This window comes from Hyla sarda, unplaced genomic scaffold, assembly GCF_029499605.1.
Source record: "Hyla sarda isolate aHylSar1 unplaced genomic scaffold, aHylSar1.hap1 scaffold_978, whole genome shotgun sequence".
Taxonomy (NCBI): Eukaryota; Metazoa; Chordata; class Amphibia; order Anura; family Hylidae; genus Hyla; species Hyla sarda.
The window spans coordinates 48,946-73,476 of NW_026611008.1; the positions used below are offsets into that span (position 1 = coordinate 48,946).

Genomic DNA, 24,531 nt, shown 5'->3' on the forward strand with positions numbered 1-24,531 from the left:
TGTAGTTCTGAGGGTTCAAGATGGATGCAACAATCTCCTGTTGCTTCTATGAAGGCCGTAATAGACGACATCACCAAACAGCTCCATAGTCACATACACAGCAAAGGAGAGATGTTGTTTACACCTAGTGATGTCAGTGGTATTGAGTGACATCACAGCACAGTGCTAAGGCTCCTGGGCCTGGACACAGCAGCGGCTGCAATATCTCAACGGAGAATACGTTTATATCTATGTGTGTGTGTGCGCATATATATATATATATATATATATATATATATATATATATATATATTTCTCCGCCGAAATCACTTTTAAACCCATTTCCACCTTTTTTTTCCCTTCTCTTCCTCTTACTTTTTTTTCACGTTTTTTTACGTTTTTCTCCTTTTCGCCTCTTTTCTGGGCGTATTATTCTTCTTTTTCTTCTTTTTTTTCGTCTAATGCATACCCCATCAGTGCAGCAATGCTTATTCAATACCGCCAGCAGATGGAGACACTGGGGGATAATTTTCTAAGGATTTATACTGATTTTTCCTGTCTGAATTTGTCGCACAGAAAGTTGCAGGCCAAATATGTGTGACATTTCTGCGACTTTAGCTTCTAGAGCATTTTTACAACATTATACATAGGTGCTGAATACATAAAAAGCGACTGTTCAGCGACAGACAAGTCGCATCGGCTGAAAGTAGGCCAGAATGTCAGTCCATGTTGGAGCAGGTTTAGATACAGTCTAAAGCATAGATCTCAAAGTCTGTGCACAGAATTTAGCAAGGGCCTCGCACCTTCTGATGCATCAGGTAGGTGCACAATAGCATAGCCTAACCCTCTGTACTTTGGTCTATATTGATGCGGGACATAGACAGCCAGCTGATGACCAATCCATTAGTGCAATGGATGGCTGGAAGCATTTGTCTTTGCCTTTGCAATACCACAGAAGCAATGCATGGTCAATGTACAGCAATGACACACCTGTGTGAACAGCCAGGAGACCCCCCCCCCCCCCCCATGTTATGTTACATAGTTACATAGTTAGTACGGTCGAAAAAAGACATATGTCCATCACGTTCAACCAGGGAATTAAGGGGTAGGGGTGTGGCGCGATATTGGGGAAGGGATGAGATTTTATATTTCTTCATAAGCATTAATCTTATTTTGTCAATTAGGAACATTCAGCACCCACCCGCTATCAAGGCAGCTGCCTATCATGTCATGCCCTACCTGCACAGGTGTGCTGGCTACTCAAATGATCCAATTAAGGAGGCCATTTAGTCAGCAGCAGCAGAAGTCCTGTGCCTGGACGCTCCAACAGGGGCCAGACACAAGCAGAAGCAGAAGCAGCAGCAGCACCACCTTTTGTTTTTTGGCTGCAGCAGCAGCAAGGCCCACAGGGCTGGCTAGCTGGCTAGCCAGCAAGCAGGTAGCAATGAAAGTAGGAATCTTTCTTTTTAACCCTGTAAGGGGGTGGTGCACTGTACCCGAAGATACTGCCATATCGGGTCAATGCATAGGGCGACGGAAGCAAGCTTCGAAATCGGCCCCCGTTCTCAAAAATCCATTTAATATATGGTCCCCAGATAGGGGACGTATCAGATATTAAACTGATAAGAACAGATACTACACTTGATCTTAGCCAAAAGGCCGAGAAGCGATAACCGTGAAAGGGGCGGGCCCAACAAGGTCCCCTTCATGGGCACTATCACTGCTTGCTGTCAGGGAGGCTGCCAGACAATTTTCCATGCACACTCTGGGCTGGGGGGCAGTCAACCACCAGTACACACAGCAGAACCTAAACCCATACCATTATTGCTAAGCAGCAAGACAGGGGCCCATTGCACTCCCACGGGGCCTTTTTAAATGCAATCCATAACCCGGATTTGCCAGGAACCCTTCTTACTCCTCCTACTTGCATGTGACACTGGGCTTAGGATCTGCATAGGAAACACACACACAAGCACACACCTACCTTTGTTGCCTGCAGATGCCTCCTTGGCTGTCCCCAAACGGTATCAAACCAACACCCACGGGAAGCTGTAAGCATAGAGGACATGCCTGCACCCCATTGGACTTACCTGTGTGGGTTAAATCCGGGTTATTTGACAACCTATGGCGGTGATGGTTCTGCTCAGGCAGAGCAGTGCTGATGCTCCTCATAAAGCTGTCGCTGCTGTGAAGGTTCTAGGTGACATCACAAATCCCTTTGGTTACATACACAACAAAGCTGGGTTGTTGTTGTTTACACTCTGCAAGGCCTGTGGAAGTGAGTGACATCATAGCACTGTAGTTCTGAGGGTTCAAGATGGATGCGACAATCTCCTGTTGCTTCTATGAAGGCCGTAATAGACGACATCACCAAACAGCTCCATAGTCACATACACAGCAAAGGAGAGATGTTGTTTACACCTAGTGATGTCAGTGGTATTGAGTGACATCACAGCACAGTGCTAAGGCTCCTGGGCCTGGACACAGCAGCGGCTGCAATATCTCAACGGAGAATACGTTTATATCTATGTGTGTGTGTGCGCATATATATATATATATATATATATATATATATATATATTTTTTTTTTTTTTTTCTCCGCCAAAATCACTTTTAAACCCATTTCCACCTTTTTTTCCCTTCTCTTCCTCTTACTTTTTTTTCACGTTTTTTTACGTTTTTCTCCTTTTCGCCTCTTTTCTGGGCGTATTATTCTTCTTTTTCTTCTTTTTTTTCGTCTAATGCATACCCCATCAGTGCAGCAATGCTTATTCAATACCGCCAGCAGATGGAGACACTGGGGGATAATTTTCTAAGGATTTATACTGATTTTTCCTGTCTGAATTTGTCGCACAGAAAGTTGCAGGCCAAATATGTGTGACATTTCTGCGACTTTAGCTTCTAGAGCATTTTTACAACATTATACATAGGTGCTGAATACATAAAAAGCGACTGTTCAGCGACAGACAAGTCGCATCGGCTGAAAGTAGGCCAGAATGTCAGTCCATGTTGGAGCAGGTTTAGATACAGTCTAAAGCATAGATCTCAAAGTCTGTGCACAGAATTTAGCAAGGGCCTCGCACCTTCTGATGCATCAGGTAGGTGCACAATAGCATAGCCTAACCCTCTGTACTTTGGTCTATATTGATGCGGGACATAGACAGCCAGCTGATGACCAATCCATTAGTGCAATGGATGGCTGGAAGCATTTGTCTTTGCCTTTGCAATACCACAGAAGCAATGCATGGTCAATGTACAGCAATGACACACCTGTGTGAACAGCCAGGAGACCCCCCCCCCCCCCCCCCCCCCATGTTATGTTACATAGTTACATAGTTAGTACGGTCGAAAAAAGACATATGTCCATCACGTTCAACCAGGGAATTAAGGGGTAGGGGTGTGGCGCGATATTGGGGAAGGGATGAGATTTTATATTTCTTCATAAGCATTAATCTTATTTTGTCAATTAGGAACATTCAGCACCCACCCGCTATCAAGGCAGCTGCCTATCATGTCATGCCCTACCTGCACAGGTGTGCTGGCTACTCAAATGATCCAATTAAGGAGGCCATTTAGTCAGCAGCAGCAGAAGTCCTGTGCCTGGACGCTCCAACAGGGGCCAGACACAAGCAGAAGCAGAAGCAGCAGAAGCAGCAGCAGCACCACCTTTTGTTTTTTGGCTGCAGCAGCAGCAAGGCCCACAGGGCTGGCTAGCTGGCTAGCCAGCAAGCAGGTAGCAATGAAAGTAGGAATCTTTCTTTTTAACCCTGTAAGGGGGTGGTGCACTGTACCCGAAGATACTGCCATATCGGGTCAATGCATAGGGCGACGGAAGCAAGCTTCGAAATCGGCCCCCGTTCTCAAAAATCCATTTAATATATGGTCCCCAGATAGGGGACGTATCAGATATTAAACTGATAAGAACAGATACTACACTTGATCTTAGCCAAAAGGCCGAGAAGCGATAACCGTGAAAGGGGCGGGCCCAACAAGGTCCCCTTCATGGGCACTATCACTGCTTGCTGTCAGGGAGGCTGCCAGACAATTTTCCATGCACACTCTGGGCTGGGGGGCAGTCAACCACCAGTACACACAGCAGAACCTAAACCCATACCATTATTGCTAAGCAGCAAGACAGGGGCCCATTGCACTCCCACGGGGCCTTTTTAAATGCAATCCATAACCCGGATTTGCCAGGAACCCTTCTTACTCCTCCTACTTGCATGTGACACTGGGCTTAGGATCTGCATAGGAAACACACACACAAGCACACACCTACCTTTGTTGCCTGCAGATGCCTCCTTGGCTGTCCCCAAACGGTATCAAACCAACACCCACGGGAAGCTGTAAGCATAGAGGACATGCCTGCACCCCATTGGACTTACCTGTGTGGGTTAAATCCGGGTTATTTGACAACCTATGGCGGTGATGGTTCTGCTCAGGCAGAGCAGTGCTGATGCTCCTCATAAAGCTGTCGCTGCTGTGAAGGTTCTAGGTGACATCACAAATCCCTTTGGTTACATACACAACAAAGCTGGGTTGTTGTTGTTTACACTCTGCAAGGCCTGTGGAAGTGAGTGACATCATAGCACTGTAGTTCTGAGGGTTCAAGATGGATGCAACAATCTCCTGTTGCTTCTATGAAGGCCGTAATAGACGACATCACCAAACAGCTCCATAGTCACATACACAGCAAAGGAGAGATGTTGTTTACACCTAGTGATGTCAGTGGTATTGAGTGACATCACAGCACAGTGCTAAGGCTCCTGGGCCTGGACACAGCAGCGGCTGCAATATCTCAACGGAGAATACGTTTATATCTATGTGTGTGTGTGCGCATATATATATATATATATATATATATATATATATATATATATATATATATTTCTCCGCCGAAATCACTTTTAAACCCATTTCCACCTTTTTTTCCCTTCTCTTCCTCTTACTTTTTTTTCACGTTTTTTTACGTTTTTCTCCTTTTCGCCTCTTTTCTGGGCGTATTATTCTTCTTTTTCTTCTTTTTTTTCGTCTAATGCATACCCCATCAGTGCAGCAATGCTTATTCAATACCGCCAGCAGATGGAGACACTGGGGGATAATTTTCTAAGGATTTATACTGATTTTTCCTGTCTGAATTTGTCGCACAGAAAGTTGCAGGCCAAATATGTGTGACATTTCTGCGACTTTAGCTTCTAGAGCATTTTTACAACATTATACATAGGTGCTGAATACATAAAAAGCGACTGTTCAGCGACAGACAAGTCGCATCGGCTGAAAGTAGGCCAGAATGTCAGTCCATGTTGGAGCAGGTTTAGATACAGTCTAAAGCATAGATCTCAAAGTCTGTGCACAGAATTTAGCAAGGGCCTCGCACCTTCTGATGCATCAGGTAGGTGCACAATAGCATAGCCTAACCCTCTGTACTTTGGTCTATATTGATGCGGGACATAGACAGCCAGCTGATGACCAATCCATTAGTGCAATGGATGGCTGGAAGCATTTGTCTTTGCCTTTGCAATACCACAGAAGCAATGCATGGTCAATGTACAGCAATGACACACCTGTGTGAACAGCCAGGAGACCCCCCCCCCCCCCCCCCATGTTATGTTACATAGTTACATAGTTAGTACGGTCGAAAAAAGACATATGTCCATCACGTTCAACCAGGGAATTAAGGGGTAGGGGTGTGGCGCGATATTGGGGAAGGGATGAGATTTTATATTTCTTCATAAGCATTAATCTTATTTTGTCAATTAGGAACATTCAGCACCCACCCGCTATCAAGGCAGCTGCCTATCATGTCATGCCCTACCTGCACAGGTGTGCTGGCTACTCAAATGATCCAATTAAGGAGGCCATTTAGTCAGCAGCAGCAGAAGTCCTGTGCCTGGACGCTCCAACAGGGGCCAGACACAAGCAGAAGCAGAAGCAGCAGAAGCAGCAGCAGCACCACCTTTTGTTTTTTGGCTGCAGCAGCAGCAAGGCCCACAGGGCTGGCTAGCTGGCTAGCCAGCAAGCAGGTAGCAATGAAAGTAGGAATCTTTCTTTTTAACCCTGTAAGGGGGTGGTGCACTGTACCCGAAGATACTGCCATATCGGGTCAATGCATAGGGCGACGGAAGCAAGCTTCGAAATCGGCCCCCGTTCTCAAAAATCCATTTAATATATGGTCCCCAGATAGGGGACGTATCAGATATTAAACTGATAAGAACAGATACTACACTTGATCTTAGCCAAAAGGCCGAGAAGCGATAACCGTGAAAGGGGCGGGCCCAACAAGGTCCCCTTCATGGGCACTATCACTGCTTGCTGTCAGGGAGGCTGCCAGACAATTTTCCATGCACACTCTGGGCTGGGGGGCAGTCAACCACCAGTACACACAGCAGAACCTAAACCCATACCATTATTGCTAAGCAGCAAGACAGGGGCCCATTGCACTCCCACGGGGCCTTTTTAAATGCAATCCATAACCCGGATTTGCCAGGAACCCTTCTTACTCCTCCTACTTGCATGTGACACTGGGCTTAGGATCTGCATAGGAAACACACACACAAGCACACACCTACCTTTGTTGCCTGCAGATGCCTCCTTGGCTGTCCCCAAACGGTATCAAACCAACACCCACGGGAAGCTGTAAGCATAGAGGACATGCCTGCACCCCATTGGACTTACCTGTGTGGGTTAAATCCGGGTTATTTGACAACCTATGGCGGTGATGGTTCTGCTCAGGCAGAGCAGTGCTGATGCTCCTCATAAAGCTGTCGCTGCTGTGAAGGTTCTAGGTGACATCACAAATCCCTTTGGTTACATACACAACAAAGCTGGGTTGTTGTTGTTTACACTCTGCAAGGCCTGTGGAAGTGAGTGACATCATAGCACTGTAGTTCTGAGGGTTCAAGATGGATGCAACAATCTCCTGTTGCTTCTATGAAGGCCGTAATAGACGACATCACCAAACAGCTCCATAGTCACATACACAGCAAAGGAGAGATGTTGTTTACACCTAGTGATGTCAGTGGTATTGAGTGACATCACAGCACAGTGCTAAGGCTCCTGGGCCTGGACACAGCAGCGGCTGCAATATCTCAACGGAGAATACGTTTATATCTATGTGTGTGTGTGCGCATATATATATATATATATATATATATATATATATATATATATATTTCTCCGCCGAAATCACTTTTAAACCCATTTCCACCTTTTTTTTTCCCTTCTCTTCCTCTTACTTTTTTTTCACGTTTTTTTACGTTTTTCTCCTTTTCGCCTCTTTTCTGGGCGTATTATTCTTCTTTTTCTTCTTTTTTTTCGTCTAATGCATACCCCATCAGTGCAGCAATGCTTATTCAATACCGCCAGCAGATGGAGACACTGGGGGATAATTTTCTAAGGATTTATACTGATTTTTCCTGTCTGAATTTGTCGCACAGAAAGTTGCAGGCCAAATATGTGTGACATTTCTGCGACTTTAGCTTCTAGAGCATTTTTACAACATTATACATAGGTGCTGAATACATAAAAAGCGACTGTTCAGCGACAGACAAGTCGCATCGGCTGAAAGTAGGCCAGAATGTCAGTCCATGTTGGAGCAGGTTTAGATACAGTCTAAAGCATAGATCTCAAAGTCTGTGCACAGAATTTAGCAAGGGCCTCGCACCTTCTGATGCATCAGGTAGGTGCACAATAGCATAGCCTAACCCTCTGTACTTTGGTCTATATTGATGCGGGACATAGACAGCCAGCTGATGACCAATCCATTAGTGCAATGGATGGCTGGAAGCATTTGTCTTTGCCTTTGCAATACCACAGAAGCAATGCATGGTCAATGTACAGCAATGACACACCTGTGTGAACAGCCAGGAGACCCCCCCCCCCCCCCCCCCATGTTATGTTACATAGTTACATAGTTAGTACGGTCGAAAAAAGACATATGTCCATCACGTTCAACCAGGGAATTAAGGGGTAGGGGTGTGGCGCGATATTGGGGAAGGGATGAGATTTTATATTTCTTCATAAGCATTAATCTTATTTTGTCAATTAGGAACATTCAGCACCCACCCGCTATCAAGGCAGCTGCCTATCATGTCATGCCCTACCTGCACAGGTGTGCTGGCTACTCAAATGATCCAATTAAGGAGGCCATTTAGTCAGCAGCAGCAGAAGTCCTGTGCCTGGACGCTCCAACAGGGGCCAGACACAAGCAGAAGCAGAAGCAGCAGCAGCACCACCTTTTGTTTTTTGGCTGCAGCAGCAGCAAGGCCCACAGGGCTGGCTAGCTGGCTAGCCAGCAAGCAGGTAGCAATGAAAGTAGGAATCTTTCTTTTTAACCCTGTAAGGGGGTGGTGCACTGTACCCGAAGATACTGCCATATCGGGTCAATGCATAGGGCGACGGAAGCAAGCTTCGAAATCGGCCCCCGTTCTCAAAAATCCATTTAATATATGGTCCCCAGATAGGGGACGTATCAGATATTAAACTGATAAGAACAGATACTACACTTGATCTTAGCCAAAAGGCCGAGAAGCGATAACCGTGAAAGGGGCGGGCCCAACAAGGTCCCCTTCATGGGCACTATCACTGCTTGCTGTCAGGGAGGCTGCCAGACAATTTTCCATGCACACTCTGGGCTGGGGGGCAGTCAACCACCAGTACACACAGCAGAACCTAAACCCATACCATTATTGCTAAGCAGCAAGACAGGGGCCCATTGCACTCCCACGGGGCCTTTTTAAATGCAATCCATAACCCGGATTTGCCAGGAACCCTTCTTACTCCTCCTACTTGCATGTGACACTGGGCTTAGGATCTGCATAGGAAACACACACACAAGCACACACCTACCTTTGTTGCCTGCAGATGCCTCCTTGGCTGTCCCCAAACGGTATCAAACCAACACCCACGGGAAGCTGTAAGCATAGAGGACATGCCTGCACCCCATTGGACTTACCTGTGTGGGTTAAATCCGGGTTATTTGACAACCTATGGCGGTGATGGTTCTGCTCAGGCAGAGCAGTGCTGATGCTCCTCATAAAGCTGTCGCTGCTGTGAAGGTTCTAGGTGACATCACAAATCCCTTTGGTTACATACACAACAAAGCTGGGTTGTTGTTGTTTACACTCTGCAAGGCCTGTGGAAGTGAGTGACATCATAGCACTGTAGTTCTGAGGGTTCAAGATGGATGCAACAATCTCCTGTTGCTTCTATGAAGGCCGTAATAGACGACATCACCAAACAGCTCCATAGTCACATACACAGCAAAGGAGAGATGTTGTTTACACCTAGTGATGTCAGTGGTATTGAGTGACATCACAGCACAGTGCTAAGGCTCCTGGGCCTGGACACAGCAGCGGCTGCAATATCTCAACGGAGAATACGTTTATATCTATGTGTGTGTGTGCGCATATATATATATATATATATATATATATATATATATATATATATATATTTTTTTTTTTTTCTCCGCCAAAATCACTTTTAAACCCATTTCCACCTTTTTTTCCCTTCTCTTCCTCTTACTTTTTTTTCACGTTTTTTTACGTTTTTCTCCTTTTCGCCTCTTTTCTGGGCGTATTATTCTTCTTTTTCTTCTTTTTTTTCGTCTAATGCATACCCCATCAGTGCAGCAATGCTTATTCAATACCGCCAGCAGATGGAGACACTGGGGGATAATTTTCTAAGGATTTATACTGATTTTTCCTGTCTGAATTTGTCGCACAGAAAGTTGCAGGCCAAATATGTGTGACATTTCTGCGACTTTAGCTTCTAGAGCATTTTTACAACATTATACATAGGTGCTGAATACATAAAAAGCGACTGTTCAGCGACAGACAAGTCGCATCGGCTGAAAGTAGGCCAGAATGTCAGTCCATGTTGGAGCAGGTTTAGATACAGTCTAAAGCATAGATCTCAAAGTCTGTGCACAGAATTTAGCAAGGGCCTCGCACCTTCTGATGCATCAGGTAGGTGCACAATAGCATAGCCTAACCCTCTGTACTTTGGTCTATATTGATGCGGGACATAGACAGCCAGCTGATGACCAATCCATTAGTGCAATGGATGGCTGGAAGCATTTGTCTTTGCCTTTGCAATACCACAGAAGCAATGCATGGTCAATGTACAGCAATGACACACCTGTGTGAACAGCCAGGAGACCCCCCCCCCCCCCCCCCCCCATGTTATGTTACATAGTTACATAGTTAGTACGGTCGAAAAAAGACATATGTCCATCACGTTCAACCAGGGAATTAAGGGGTAGGGGTGTGGCGCGATATTGGGGAAGGGATGAGATTTTATATTTCTTCATAAGCATTAATCTTATTTTGTCAATTAGGAACATTCAGCACCCACCCGCTATCAAGGCAGCTGCCTATCATGTCATGCCCTACCTGCACAGGTGTGCTGGCTACTCAAATGATCCAATTAAGGAGGCCATTTAGTCAGCAGCAGCAGAAGTCCTGTGCCTGGACGCTCCAACAGGGGCCAGACACAAGCAGAAGCAGAAGCAGCAGAAGCAGCAGCAGCACCACCTTTTGTTTTTTGGCTGCAGCAGCAGCAAGGCCCACAGGGCTGGCTAGCTGGCTAGCCAGCAAGCAGGTAGCAATGAAAGTAGGAATCTTTCTTTTTAACCCTGTAAGGGGGTGGTGCACTGTACCCGAAGATACTGCCATATCGGGTCAATGCATAGGGCGACGGAAGCAAGCTTCGAAATCGGCCCCCGTTCTCAAAAATCCATTTAATATATGGTCCCCAGATAGGGGACGTATCAGATATTAAACTGATAAGAACAGATTTTTTTTTTTTTTTTTTTTTTTTTTTTTAAAGCCGAGGAACGTGCTTTCGATTCACCCAAAGTGCAAGAAAAAGTGCAAACGTGTTACACTAAAAAAACGTGCACAAAGGATGCGGTCTATCGCAAGCCCTTCTCCGATAGGAGAGAGGCCCCCCAACAAACCTTACCCTTCGCCTCCGGACCAAAAGGTACCTGCGAGGTTCCAGGTTCGATGTCCCTTTTCGCCGAAGCTACTAGGGGACCACAAATGCTCCCGGCATCCCCCTTGGCGTTAGCCAAGGTATCTGCCCGCAGAGCCGATTACGGTAGGTATCCTGCCAAAGCAGGAGTACCCGGGGTGTTTGCAGGGAGGTGCGGAACCTAATGGCCACACACACCTCCCCTAGACCGCCAGGAGGGACACCCAGAAGGGCTACCGCATCCTGACAAATCCTGTGAACACACAACACGCAAAAAGTGACACAGTGAGACAAAAAAAGAAATAAATAAGTGAATGTGTGCAGATATACTGCCCGGACATCCGGTCGGATCTATAAAAATTTCTCTGATCCTAGCCAGAAGGCCGGGAATCAAGAGGTGAGTGCCACAAGGTGAAGAGATTATGGTGCCCGTGCTTCAACTCAGTGAGTCTATCCTCCCAGTGAGTTTCGGCACCTCGGGGTCACCACTCCCCGAGGCACAAAAGTACCTCGGCTCTAGACCCTCTCAGCCTCATGGCGAGACCCGGAGGGAACAGGTCACATCGGGGCAGCCGTCGAGCTGATTCCTCAGAACCAGCCCCGGAAAGCCCTGGTACACCTGCATCCTCCATGCAGCACCCATCCCCACCAGAATGAAAACTGATAAGAACAGATACTACACTTGATCTTAGCCAAAAGGCCGAGAAGCGATAACCGTGAAAGGGGCGGGCCCAACAAGGTCCCCTTCATGGGCACTATCACTGCTTGCTGTCAGGGAGGCTGCCAGACAATTTTCCATGCACACTCTGGGCTGGGGGGCAGTCAACCACCAGTACACACAGCAGAACCTAAACCCATACCATTATTGCTAAGCAGCAAGACAGGGGCCCATTGCACTCCCACGGGGCCTTTTTAAATGCAATCCATAACCCGGATTTGCCAGGAACCCTTCTTACTCCTCCTACTTGCATGTGACACTGGGCTTAGGATCTGCATAGGAAACACACACACAAGCACACACCTACCTTTGTTGCCTGCAGATGCCTCCTTGGCTGTCCCCAAACGGTATCAAACCAACACCCACGGGAAGCTGTAAGCATAGAGGACATGCCTGCACCCCATTGGACTTACCTGTGTGGGTTAAATCCGGGTTATTTGACAACCTATGGCGGTGATGGTTCTGCTCAGGCAGAGCAGTGCTGATGCTCCTCATAAAGCTGTCGCTGCTGTGAAGGTTCTAGGTGACATCACAAATCCCTTTGGTTACATACACAACAAAGCTGGGTTGTTGTTGTTTACACTCTGCAAGGCCTGTGGAAGTGAGTGACATCATAGCACTGTAGTTCTGAGGGTTCAAGATGGATGCAACAATCTCCTGTTGCTTCTATGAAGGCCGTAATAGACGACATCACCAAACAGCTCCATAGTCACATACACAGCAAAGGAGAGATGTTGTTTACACCTAGTGATGTCAGTGGTATTGAGTGACATCACAGCACAGTGCTAAGGCTCCTGGGCCTGGACACAGCAGCGGCTGCAATATCTCAACGGAGAATACGTTTATATCTATGTGTGTGTGTGCGCATATATATATATATATATATATATATATATATATATATATATATATTCTCCGCCGAAATCACTTTTAAACCCATTTCCACCTTTTTTTCCCTTCTCTTCCTCTTACTTTTTTTTCACGTTTTTTTACGTTTTTCTCCTTTTCGCCTCTTTTCTGGGCGTATTATTCTTCTTTTTCTTCTTTTTTTTCGTCTAATGCATACCCCATCAGTGCAGCAATGCTTATTCAATACCGCCAGCAGATGGAGACACTGGGGGATAATTTTCTAAGGATTTATACTGATTTTTCCTGTCTGAATTTGTCGCACAGAAAGTTGCAGGCCAAATATGTGTGACATTTCTGCGACTTTAGCTTCTAGAGCATTTTTACAACATTATACATAGGTGCTGAATACATAAAAAGCGACTGTTCAGCGACAGACAAGTCGCATCGGCTGAAAGTAGGCCAGAATGTCAGTCCATGTTGGAGCAGGTTTAGATACAGTCTAAAGCATAGATCTCAAAGTCTGTGCACAGAATTTAGCAAGGGCCTCGCACCTTCTGATGCATCAGGTAGGTGCACAATAGCATAGCCTAACCCTCTGTACTTTGGTCTATATTGATGCGGGACATAGACAGCCAGCTGATGACCAATCCATTAGTGCAATGGATGGCTGGAAGCATTTGTCTTTGCCTTTGCAATACCACAGAAGCAATGCATGGTCAATGTACAGCAATGACACACCTGTGTGAACAGCCAGGAGACCCCCCCCCCCCCCCCCCCATGTTATGTTACATAGTTACATAGTTAGTACGGTCGAAAAAAGACATATGTCCATCACGTTCAACCAGGGAATTAAGGGGTAGGGGTGTGGCGCGATATTGGGGAAGGGATGAGATTTTATATTTCTTCATAAGCATTAATCTTATTTTGTCAATTAGGAACATTCAGCACCCACCCGCTATCAAGGCAGCTGCCTATCATGTCATGCCCTACCTGCACAGGTGTGCTGGCTACTCAAATGATCCAATTAAGGAGGCCATTTAGTCAGCAGCAGCAGAAGTCCTGTGCCTGGACGCTCCAACAGGGGCCAGACACAAGCAGAAGCAGCAGAAGCAGCAGCAGCACCACCTTTTGTTTTTTGGCTGCAGCAGCAGCAAGGCCCACAGGGCTGGCTAGCTGGCTAGCCAGCAAGCAGGTAGCAATGAAAGTAGGAATCTTTCTTTTTAACCCTGTAAGGGGGTGGTGCACTGTACCCGAAGATACTGCCATATCGGGTCAATGCATAGGGCGACGGAAGCAAGCTTCGAAATCGGCCCCCGTTCTCAAAAATCCATTTAATATATGGTCCCCAGATAGGGGACGTATCAGATATTAAACTGATAAGAACAGATACTACACTTGATCTTAGCCAAAAGGCCGAGAAGCGATAACCGTGAAAGGGGCGGGCCCAACAAGGTCCCCTTCATGGGCACTATCGCTGCTTGCTGTCAGGGAGGCTGCCAGACAATTTTCCATGCACACTCTGGGCTGGGGGGCAGTCAACCACCAGTACACACAGCAGAACCTAAACCCATACCATTATTGCTAAGCAGCAAGACAGGGGCCCATTGCACTCCCACGGGGCCTTTTTAAATGCAATCCATAACCCGGATTTGCCAGGAACCCTTCTTACTCCTCCTACTTGCATGTGACACTGGGCTTAGGATCTGCATAGGAAACACACACACAAGCACACACCTACCTTTGTTGCCTGCAGATGCCTCCTTGGCTGTCCCCAAACGGTATCAAACCAACACCCACGGGAAGCTGTAAGCATAGAGGACATGCCTGCACCCCATTGGACTTACCTGTGTGGGTTAAATCCGGGTTATTTGACAACCTATGGCGGTGATGGTTCTGCTCAGGCAGAGCAGTGCTGATGCTCCTCATAAAGCTGTCGCTGCTGTGAAGGTTCTAGGTGACATCACAAATCCCTTTGGTTACATACACAACAAAGCTGGGTTGTTGTTGTTTACACTCTGCAAGGCCTGTGGAAGTGAGTGACATCATAGCACTGTAGTTCTGAGGGTTCAAGATGGATGCAACAATCTCCTGTTGCTTCTATGAAGGCCGTAATAGACGACATCACCAAACAGCTCCATAGTCACATACACAGCAAAGGAGAGATGTTGTTTACACCTAGTGATGTCAGTGGTATTGAGTGACATCACAGCACAGTGCTAAGGCTCCTGGGCCTGGACACAGCAGCGGCTGCAATATCTCAACGGAGAATACGTTTATATCTATGTGTGTGTGTGCGCATATATATATATATATATATATATATATATATATATATATATATATTTCTCCGCCGAAATCACTTTTAAACCCATTTCCACCTTTTTTTCCCTTCTCTTCCTCTTACTTTTTTTCACGTTTTTTTACGTTTTTCTCCTTTTCGCCTCTTTTCTGGGCGTATTATTCTTCTTTTTCTTCTTTTTTTTCGTCTAATGCATACCCCATCAGTGCAGCAATGCTTATTCAATACCGCCAGCAGATGGAGACACTGGGGGATAATTTTCTAAGGATTTATACTGATTTTTCCTGTCTGAATTTGTCGCACAGAAAGTTGCAGGCCAAATATGTGTGACATTTCTGCGACTTTAGCTTCTAGAGCATTTTTACAACATTATACATAGGTGCTGAATACATAAAAAGCGACTGTTCAGCGACAGACAAGTCGCATCGGCTGAAAGTAGGCCAGAATGTCAGTCCATGTTGGAGCAGGTTTAGATACAGTCTAAAGCATAGATCTCAAAGTCTGTGCACAGAATTTAGCAAGGGCCTCGCACCTTCTGATGCATCAGGTAGGTGCACAATAGCATAGCCTAACCCTCTGTACTTTGGTCTATATTGATGCGGGACATAGACAGCCAGCTGATGACCAATCCATTAGTGCAATGGATGGCTGGAAGCATTTGTCTTTGCCTTTGCAATACCACAGAAGCAATGCATGGTCAATGTACAGCAATGACACACCTGTGTGAACAGCCAGGAGACCCCCCCCCCCCCCCCCCCCCATGTTATGTTACATAGTTACATAGTTAGTACGGTCGAAAAAAGACATATGTCCATCACGTTCAACCAGGGAATTAAGGGGTAGGGGTGTGGCGCGATATTGGGGAAGGGATGAGATTTTATATTTCTTCATAAGCATTAATCTTATTTTGTCAATTAGGAACATTCAGCACCCACCCGCTATCAAGGCAGCTGCCTATCATGTCATGCCCTACCTGCACAGGTGTGCTGGCTACTCAAATGATCCAATTAAGGAGGCCATTTAGTCAGCAGCAGCAGAAGTCCTGTGCCTGGACGCTCCAACAGGGGCCAGACACAAGCAGAAGCAGAAGCAGCAGAAGCAGCAGCAGCACCACCTTTTGTTTTTTGGCTGCAGCAGCAGCAAGGCCCACAGGGCTGGCTAGCTGGCTAGCCAGCAAGCAGGTAGCAATGAAAGTAGGAATCTTTCTTTTTAACCCTGTAAGGGGGTGGTGCACTGTACCCGAAGATACTGCCATATCGGGTCAATGCATAGGGCGACGGAAGCAAGCTTCGAAATCGGCCCCCGTTCTCAAAAATCCATTTAATATATGGTCCCCAGATAGGGGACGTATCAGATATTAAACTGATAAGAACAGATACTACACTTGATCTTAGCCAAAAGGCCGAGAAGCGATAACCGTGAAAGGGGCGGGCCCAACAAGGTCCCCTTCATGGGCACTATCACTGCTTGCTGTCAGGGAGGCTGCCAGACAATTTTCCATGCACACTCTGGGCTGGGGGGCAGTCAACCACCAGTACACACAGCAGAACCTAAACCCATACCATTATTGCTAAGCAGCAAGACAGGGGCCCATTGCACTCCCACGGGGCCTTTTTAAATGCAATCCATAACCCGGATTTGCCAGGAACCCTTCTTACTCCTCCTACTTGCATGTGACACTGGGCTTAGGATCTGCATAGGAAACACACACACAAGCACACACCTACCTTTGTTGCCTGCAGATGCCTCCTTGGCTGTCCCCAAACGGTATCAAACCAACACCCACGGGAAGCTGTAAGCATAGAGGACATGCCTGCACCCCATTGGACTTACCTGTGTGGGTTAAATCCGGGTTATTTGACAACCTATGGCGGTGATGGTTCTGCTCAGGCAGAGCAGTGCTGATGCTCCTCATAAAGCTGTCGCTGCTGTGAAGGTTCTAGGTGACATCACAAATCCCTTTGGTTACATACACAACAAAGCTGGGTTGTTGTTGTTTACACTCTGCAAGGCCTGTGGAAGTGAGTGACATCATAGCACTGTAGTTCTGAGGGTTCAAGATGGATGCAACAATCTCCTGTTGCTTCTATGAAGGCCGTAATAGACGACATCACCAAACAGCTCCATAGTCACATACACAGCAAAGGAGAGATTGTTACGCCTAGCGCTCCGGGTCCCCGCTCCTCCCCGGAGCGCTCACGGCGCCTTTCTCCCTGCAGCTCCCCGGTCAGCGCTGACCGGGAGCGCTGCCCTGTCATGGCCGTTGGGGATGCGATTCGCACAGCGGGACGCGCCCGCTCGCGAATCGCATCCCAGGTCACTTACCCGTTCCCGTCTCCTGCGGTCATGTGCTGGCGCGCGCGGCTCCGCTCTCTAGGGCGCGCGCGCGCCAGCTCCCTGAGACTTAAAGGGCCAGTGCACCAATGATTGGTGCCTGGCCCAATTAGCTTAATTGGTTCCCATCTGTTTCCTGGCTATATCTAGTCTCTTCCCTTGCACTCCCTTGCCGGATCTTGTTGCCCTAGAGCCTAGTGAAAGCGTTTTTGTGTGTTTATACCCTGTGTACCAGAACTTTGCTATCTCCCCTGACTACGAACCTTGCCGCCTGCCCCCGACCTTCTGCTACGTCCGACTTTGCTTCTGCCTACTCCCTTGTACCTCGCCTATCTTCAGCAGCCAGAGAGGTGAGCCGTTGCTAGTGGATACGACCTGGTCACTACCGCCGCAGCAAGACCATCCCGCTTTGCGGCGGGCTCTGGTGAAAACCTGTAGTGTCTTAGAACCGGTCCACTAGCACGGTCCTCGCTATCCCTCTCTGGCACAGAGGATCCACCTCCTGCCAGCCGGCATCGTGACAGTAGATCCGGCCATGGATCCCGCTGAAGTTCCTCTGCCTGTTGTCGCCGACCTCCCCACACTGGTCGCCCAGCAAGCCCGACAGATTGCCCAACAAGATCACCAGCTGTCGTACTTGACCACCATGACTCAGCAACTCCAGTCGCAGCTACAGCAGATTCAGTCTCAGCTACAGCAGCAGCAACCATCTCCTCCGCCAGCTCCTGCACCTCTTCCGCAGCGAGTGGCCACTCCTAGCCTCCGCCTGTCTTTGCCGGACAAATTTAATGGGGACTCTAAGTTTTGCCGTGGCTTTCTTTCCCAATGTTCCCTGCATCTGGAGATGATGTCGGATCAGTTTCCTACTGAAAGGTCTAAGGTGGCTTTCGTAGTCAGCCTTCTGTCTGGAAAAGCCCTGTCATGGGCCACACCGCTCTGGGACCGTGATGACCCCGTCACTGCCTCTGTACACTCCTTCTTCTCGGAAATTCGAAGTGTCTTTGAGGAACCTGCCCGAGCCTCTTCTGCTGAGACTGCCCTGTTGAACCTGGTCCAGGGTAATTCCTCCGTTGGCGAGTACGCCATACAATTCCGTACTCTTGCTTCTGAACTTTCCTGGAATAATGAGGCTCTCTGCGCGACCTTTAAAAAAGGCCTATCCAGCAACATTAAAGATGTTCTGGCCGCACGAGAGACTCCTGCTAGCCTGCATGAACTCATTCATCTAGCCACTCGCATTGACATGCGTTTTTCTGAGAGGCATCAAGAGCTCCGCCAGGAAAAAGACTTAGATCTCTGGCCACCTCTCCCACAGTCTCCACTGCAATCTGCGCCTAGGCCTCCCGCCGAGGAGGCCATGCAAGTGGATCGGTCTCGCCTGACCCTGGAAGAGAGGAATCGCCGTAAGGAAGAGAATCTTTGTTTGTACTGTGCCAGTACTGAACATTTTCTGGTGGATTGCCCAATCCGTCCTCCACGTCTGGGAAACGCACGCTCACACTCAGCTCTCGTGGGTGTGGCGTCTCTTGATGCCAAGTCGGCTTCTCCACGTCTCACGGTACCTGTTCGGATTTCCACTTCAGCCAGCTCTCCCCTCTCAGCCGTGGCCTGTCTGGACTCTGGAGCTTCTGGGAATTTTATTCGGGAGTCCTTTGTGAATAAATTCCATATTCCGGTGACCCGTCTTGTCAAGCCACTCCGCATCTCCGCGGTCAACGGAGCCAGGTTGGACTGTACCATACGTTTCCGCACGGAGCCCCTTCTTATGAGCATCGGATCTCATCACGAGAGGATTGAACTTTTGGTCCTCCCCAATTGCACCTCGGAAATTCTCCTTGGACTTCCCTGGCTTCAACTTCATTCCCCAACCCTGGATTGGTCCACTGGGGAGATCAAGAGTTGGGGGTCCTCTTGTGCCAAGAACTGTCTAAAACCGGTTCCCAATAACCCTTGCCGTAACTCTGTGGTTCCTCCTGTATCCGGTCCCCCTAAGGTCATTAAGGACTCTGCCTGCCACAGGAAATGCCCCTCCCCCCCTCCCAGGCAAGCTTCTGTGTCCCCTCATGGCCCTCGTCCTGGTGTCACACTGCCCCGTGCCAGGTCTCGCCCTCTGCCCTCTCTCCCCATTCCTACTCCTGCGGTTCTGCCTGCCGTTGAGGAATCCCTCCTTCCTTTCCCGGTGTCCTCATCCCAGGGGAGGCAGTTACCCGATAAAGAGAAGGGGAGACCTAAGGGGGGGGGTACTGTTACGCCTAGCGCTCCGGGTCCCCGCTCCTCCCCGGAGCGCTCACGGCGCCTTTCTCCCTGCAGCTCCCCGGTCAGCGCTGACCGGGAGCGCTGCCCTGTCATGGCCGTTGGGGATGCGATTCGCACAGCGGGACGCGCCCGCTCGCGAATCGCATCCCAGGTCACTTACCCGTTCCCGTCTCCTGCGGTCATGTGCTGGCGCGCGCGGCTCCGCTCTCTAGGGCGCGCGCGCGCCAGCTCCCTGAGACTTAAAGGGCCAGTGCACCAATGATTGGTGCCTGGCCCAATTAGCTTAATTGGTTCCCATCTGTTTCCTGGCTATATCTAGTCTCTTCCCTTGCACTCCCTTGCCGGATCTTGTTGCCCTAGAGCCTAGTGAAAGCGTTTTTGTGTGTTTATACCCTGTGTACCAGAACTTTGCTATCTCCCCTGACTACGAACCTTGCCGCCTGCCCCCGACCTTCTGCTACGTCCGACTTTGCTTCTGCCTACTCCCTTGTACCTCGCCTATCTTCAGCAGCCAGAGAGGTGAGCCGTTGCTAGTGGATACGACCTGGTCACTACCGCCGCAGCAAGACCATCCCGCTTTGCGGCGGGCTCTGGTGAAAACCTGTAGTGTCTTAGAACCGGTCCACTAGCACGGTCCTCGCTATCCCTCTCTGGCACAGAGGATCCACCTCCTGCCAGCCGGCATCGTGACAGAGATGTTGTTTACACCTAGTGATGTCAGTGGTATTGAGTGACATCACAGCACAGTGCTAAGGCTCCTGGGCCTGGACACAGCAGCGGCTGCAATATCTCAACGGAGAATACGTTTATATCTATGTGTGTGTGTGCGCATATATATATATATATATATATATATATATATATATATATATATTTCTCCGCCGAAATCACTTTTAAACCCATTTCCACCTTTTTTTCCCTTCTCTTCCTCTTACTTTTTTTTCACGTTTTTTTACGTTTTTCTCCTTTTCGCCTCTTTTCTGGGCGTATTATTCTTCTTTTTCTTCTTTTTTTTCGTCTAATGCATACCCCATCAGTGCAGCAATGCTTATTCAATACCGCCAGCAGATGGAGACACTGGGGGATAATTTTCTAAGGATTTATACTGATTTTTCCTGTCTGAATTTGTCGCACAGAAAGTTGCAGGCCAAATATGTGTGACATTTCTGCGACTTTAGCTTCTAGAGCATTTTTACAACATTATACATAGGTGCTGAATACATAAAAAGCGACTGTTCAGCGACAGACAAGTCGCATCGGCTGAAAGTAGGCCAGAATGTCAGTCCATGTTGGAGCAGGTTTAGATACAGTCTAAAGCATAGATCTCAAAGTCTGTGCACAGAATTTAGCAAGGGCCTCGCACCTTCTGATGCATCAGGTAGGTGCACAATAGCATAGCCTAACCCTCTGTACTTTGGTCTATATTGATGCGGGACATAGACAGCCAGCTGATGACCAATCCATTAGTGCAATGGATGGCTGGAAGCATTTGTCTTTGCCTTTGCAATACCACAGAAGCAATGCATGGTCAATGTACAGCAATGACACACCTGTGTGAACAGCCAGGAGACCCCCCCCCCCCCCCCCCCATGTTATGTTACATAGTTACATAGTTAGTACGGTCGAAAAAAGACATATGTCCATCACGTTCAACCAGGGAATTAAGGGGTAGGGGTGTGGCGCGATATTGGGGAAGGGATGAGATTTTATATTTCTTCATAAGCATTAATCTTATTTTGTCAATTAGGAACATTCAGCACCCACCCGCTATCAAGGCAGCTGCCTATCATGTCATGCCCTACCTGCACAGGTGTGCTGGCTACTCAAATGATCCAATTAAGGAGGCCATTTAGTCAGCAGCAGCAGAAGTCCTGTGCCTGGACGCTCCAACAGGGGCCAGACACAAGCAGAAGCAGAAGCAGCAGAAGCAGCAGCAGCACCACCTTTTGTTTTTTGGCTGCAGCAGCAGCAAGGCCCACAGGGCTGGCTAGCTGGCTAGCCAGCAAGCAGGTAGCAATGAAAGTAGGAATCTTTCTTTTTAACCCTGTAAGGGGGTGGTGCACTGTACCCGAAGATACTGCCATATCGGGTCAATGCATAGGGCGACGGAAGCAAGCTTCGAAATCGGCCCCCGTTCTCAAAAATCCATTTAATATATGGTCCCCAGATAGGGGACGTATCAGATATTAAACTGATAAGAACAGATACTACACTTGATCTTAGCCAAAAGGCCGAGAAGCGATAACCGTGAAAGGGGCGGGCCCAACAAGGTCCCCTTCATGGGCACTATCACTGCTTGCTGTCAGGGAGGCTGCCAGACAATTTTCCATGCACACTCTGGGCTGGGGGGCAGTCAACCACCAGTACACACAGCAGAACCTAAACCCATACCATTATTGCTAAGCAGCAAGACAGGGGCCCATTGCACTCCCACGGGGCCTTTTTAAATGCAATCCATAACCCGGATTTGCCAGGAACCCTTCTTACTCCTCCTACTTGCATGTGACACTGGGCTTAGGATCTGCATAGGAAACACACACACAAGCACACACCTACCTTTGTTGCCTGCAGATGCCTCCTTGGCTGTCCCCAAACGGTATCAAACCAACACCCACGGGAAGCTGTAAGCATAGAGGACATGCCTGCACCCCATTGGACTTACCTGTGTGGGTTAAATCCGGGTTATTTGACAACCTATGGCGGTGATGGTTCTGCTCAGGCAGAGCAGTGCTGATGCTCCTCATAAAGCTGTCGCTGCTGTGAAGGTTCTAGGTGACATCACAAATCCCTTTGGTTACATACACAACAAAGCTGGGTTGTTGTTGTTTACACTCTGCAAGGCCTGTGGAAGTGAGTGACATCATAGCACTGTAGTTCTGAGGGTTCAAGATGGATGCAACAATCTCCTGTTGCTTCTATGAAGGCCGTAATAGACGACATCACCAAACAGCTCCATAGTCACATACACAGCAAAGGAGAGATGTTGTTTACACCTAGTGATGTCAGTGGTATTGAGTGACATCACAGCACAGTGCTAAGGCTCCTGGGCCTGGACACAGCAGCGGCTGCAATATCTCAACGGAGAATACGTTTATATCTATGTGTGTGTGTGCGCATATATATATATATATATATATATATATATATATATATATATATATTTCTCCGCCGAAATCACTTTTAAACCCATTTCCACCTTTTTTTCCCTTCTCTTCCTCTTACTTTTTTTTCACGTTTTTTTACGTTTTTCTCCTTTTCGCCTCTTTTCTGGGCGTATTATTCTTCTTTTTCTTCTTTTTTTTCGTCTAATGCATACCCCATCAGTGCAGCAATGCTTATTCAATACCGCCAGCAGATGGAGACACTGGGGGATAATTTTCTAAGGATTTATACTGATTTTTCCTGTCTGAATTTGTCGCACAGAAAGTTGCAGGCCAAATATGTGTGACATTTCTGCGACTTTAGCTTCTAGAGCATTTTTACAACATTATACATAGGTGCTGAATACATAAAAAGCGACTGTTCAGCGACAGACAAGTCGCATCGGCTGAAAGTAGGCCAGAATGTCAGTCCATGTTGGAGCAGGTTTAGATACAGTCTAAAGCATAGATCTCAAAGTCTGTGCACAGAATTTAGCAAGGGCCTCGCACCTTCTGATGCATCAGGTAGGTGCACAATAGCATAGCCTAACCCTCTGTACTTTGGTCTATATTGATGCGGGACATAGACAGCCAGCTGATGACCAATCCATTAGTGCAATGGATGGCTGGAAGCATTTGTCTTTGCCTTTGCAATACCACAGAAGCAATGCATGGTCAATGTACAGCAATGACACACCTGTGTGAACAGCCAGGAGACCCCCCCCCCCCCCCCATGTTATGTTACATAGTTACATAGTTAGTACGGTCGAAAAAAGACATATGTCCATCACGTTCAACCAGGGAATTAAGGGGTAGGGGTGTGGCGCGATATTGGGGAAGGGATGAGATTTTATATTTCTTCATAAGCATTAATCTTATTTTGTCAATTAGGAACATTCAGCACCCACCCGCTATCAAGGCAGCTGCCTATCATGTCATGCCCTACCTGCACAGGTGTGCTGGCTACTCAAATGATCCAATTAAGGAGGCCATTTAGTCAGCAGCAGCAGAAGTCCTGTGCCTGGACGCTCCAACAGGGGCCAGACACAAGCAGAAGCAGAAGCAGCAGAAGCAGCAGCAGCACCACCTTTTGTTTTTTGGCTGCAGCAGCAGCAAGGCCCACAGGGCTGGCTAGCTGGCTAGCCAGCAAGCAGGTAGCAATGAAAGTAGGAATCTTTCTTTTTAACCCTGTAAGGGGGTGGTGCACTGTACCCGAAGATACTGCCATATCGGGTCAATGCATAGGGCGACGGAAGCAAGCTTCGAAATCGGCCCCCGTTCTCAAAAATCCATTTAATATATGGTCCCCAGATAGGGGACGTATCAGATATTAAACTGATAAGAACAGATACTACACTTGATCTTAGCCAAAAGGCCGAGAAGCGATAACCGTGAAAGGGGCGGGCCCAACAAGGTCCCCTTCATGGGCACTATCACTGCTTGCTGTCAGGGAGGCTGCCAGACAATTTTCCATGCACACTCTGGGCTGGGGGGCAGTCAACCACCAGTACACACAGCAGAACCTAAACCCATACCATTATTGCTAAGCAGCAAGACAGGGGCCCATTGCACTCCCACGGGGCCTTTTTAAATGCAATCCATAACCCGGATTTGCCAGGAACCCTTCTTACTCCTCCTACTTGCATGTGACACTGGGCTTAGGATCTGCATAGGAAACACACACACAAGCACACACCTACCTTTGTTGCCTGCAGATGCCTCCTTGGCTGTCCCCAAACGGTATCAAACCAACACCCACGGGAAGCTGTAAGCATAGAGGACATGCCTGCACCCCATTGGACTTACCTGTGTGGGTTAAATCCGGGTTATTTGACAACCTATGGCGGTGATGGTTCTGCTCAGGCAGAGCAGTGCTGATGCTCCTCATAAAGCTGTCGCTGCTGTGAAGGTTCTAGGTGACATCACAAATCCCTTTGGTTACATACACAACAAAGCTGGGTTGTTGTTGTTTACACTCT

General features: G+C 47.9%; 9 non-coding genes and 1 pseudogene across 9 annotated transcripts; all 10 read right to left on the minus strand.

Moving 5' to 3' along the window:
- Nucleotides 1–1,459: 1,459 nt before the first annotated feature.
- On the minus strand, nucleotides 1,460–1,650 carry LOC130351462 (U2 spliceosomal RNA). The gene has a single exon (XR_008888160.1). It is a non-coding gene; the product is annotated as a U2 spliceosomal RNA (small nuclear RNA).
- A 2,104-nt stretch (nucleotides 1,651–3,754) lies between these two features.
- LOC130351463 (U2 spliceosomal RNA) lies at nucleotides 3,755–3,945 on the minus strand. The gene has a single exon (XR_008888161.1). It is a non-coding gene; the product is annotated as a U2 spliceosomal RNA (small nuclear RNA).
- Nucleotides 3,946–6,044: 2,099 nt separating this feature from the next.
- Nucleotides 6,045–6,235, minus strand: LOC130351464 (U2 spliceosomal RNA). The gene has a single exon (XR_008888162.1). It is a non-coding gene; the product is annotated as a U2 spliceosomal RNA (small nuclear RNA).
- Nucleotides 6,236–8,322: 2,087 nt separating this feature from the next.
- Nucleotides 8,323–8,513, minus strand: LOC130351465 (U2 spliceosomal RNA). The gene has a single exon (XR_008888163.1). It is a non-coding gene; the product is annotated as a U2 spliceosomal RNA (small nuclear RNA).
- A 2,110-nt stretch (nucleotides 8,514–10,623) lies between these two features.
- On the minus strand, nucleotides 10,624–10,814 carry LOC130351446 (U2 spliceosomal RNA). Its single transcript, XR_008888148.1, has one exon. It is a non-coding gene; the product is annotated as a U2 spliceosomal RNA (small nuclear RNA).
- Nucleotides 10,815–11,508: 694 nt separating this feature from the next.
- Nucleotides 11,509–11,668, minus strand: LOC130351447 (U2 spliceosomal RNA; annotated as a pseudogene).
- Nucleotides 11,669–13,757: 2,089 nt separating this feature from the next.
- On the minus strand, nucleotides 13,758–13,948 carry LOC130351466 (U2 spliceosomal RNA). Its single transcript, XR_008888164.1, has one exon. It is a non-coding gene; the product is annotated as a U2 spliceosomal RNA (small nuclear RNA).
- A 2,097-nt stretch (nucleotides 13,949–16,045) lies between these two features.
- LOC130351467 (U2 spliceosomal RNA) lies at nucleotides 16,046–16,236 on the minus strand. Its single transcript, XR_008888165.1, has one exon. It is a non-coding gene; the product is annotated as a U2 spliceosomal RNA (small nuclear RNA).
- A 5,228-nt stretch (nucleotides 16,237–21,464) lies between these two features.
- LOC130351468 (U2 spliceosomal RNA) lies at nucleotides 21,465–21,655 on the minus strand. The gene has a single exon (XR_008888166.1). It is a non-coding gene; the product is annotated as a U2 spliceosomal RNA (small nuclear RNA).
- A 2,093-nt stretch (nucleotides 21,656–23,748) lies between these two features.
- Nucleotides 23,749–23,939, minus strand: LOC130351469 (U2 spliceosomal RNA). Its single transcript, XR_008888167.1, has one exon. It is a non-coding gene; the product is annotated as a U2 spliceosomal RNA (small nuclear RNA).
- Nucleotides 23,940–24,531: the final 592 nt, after the last annotated feature.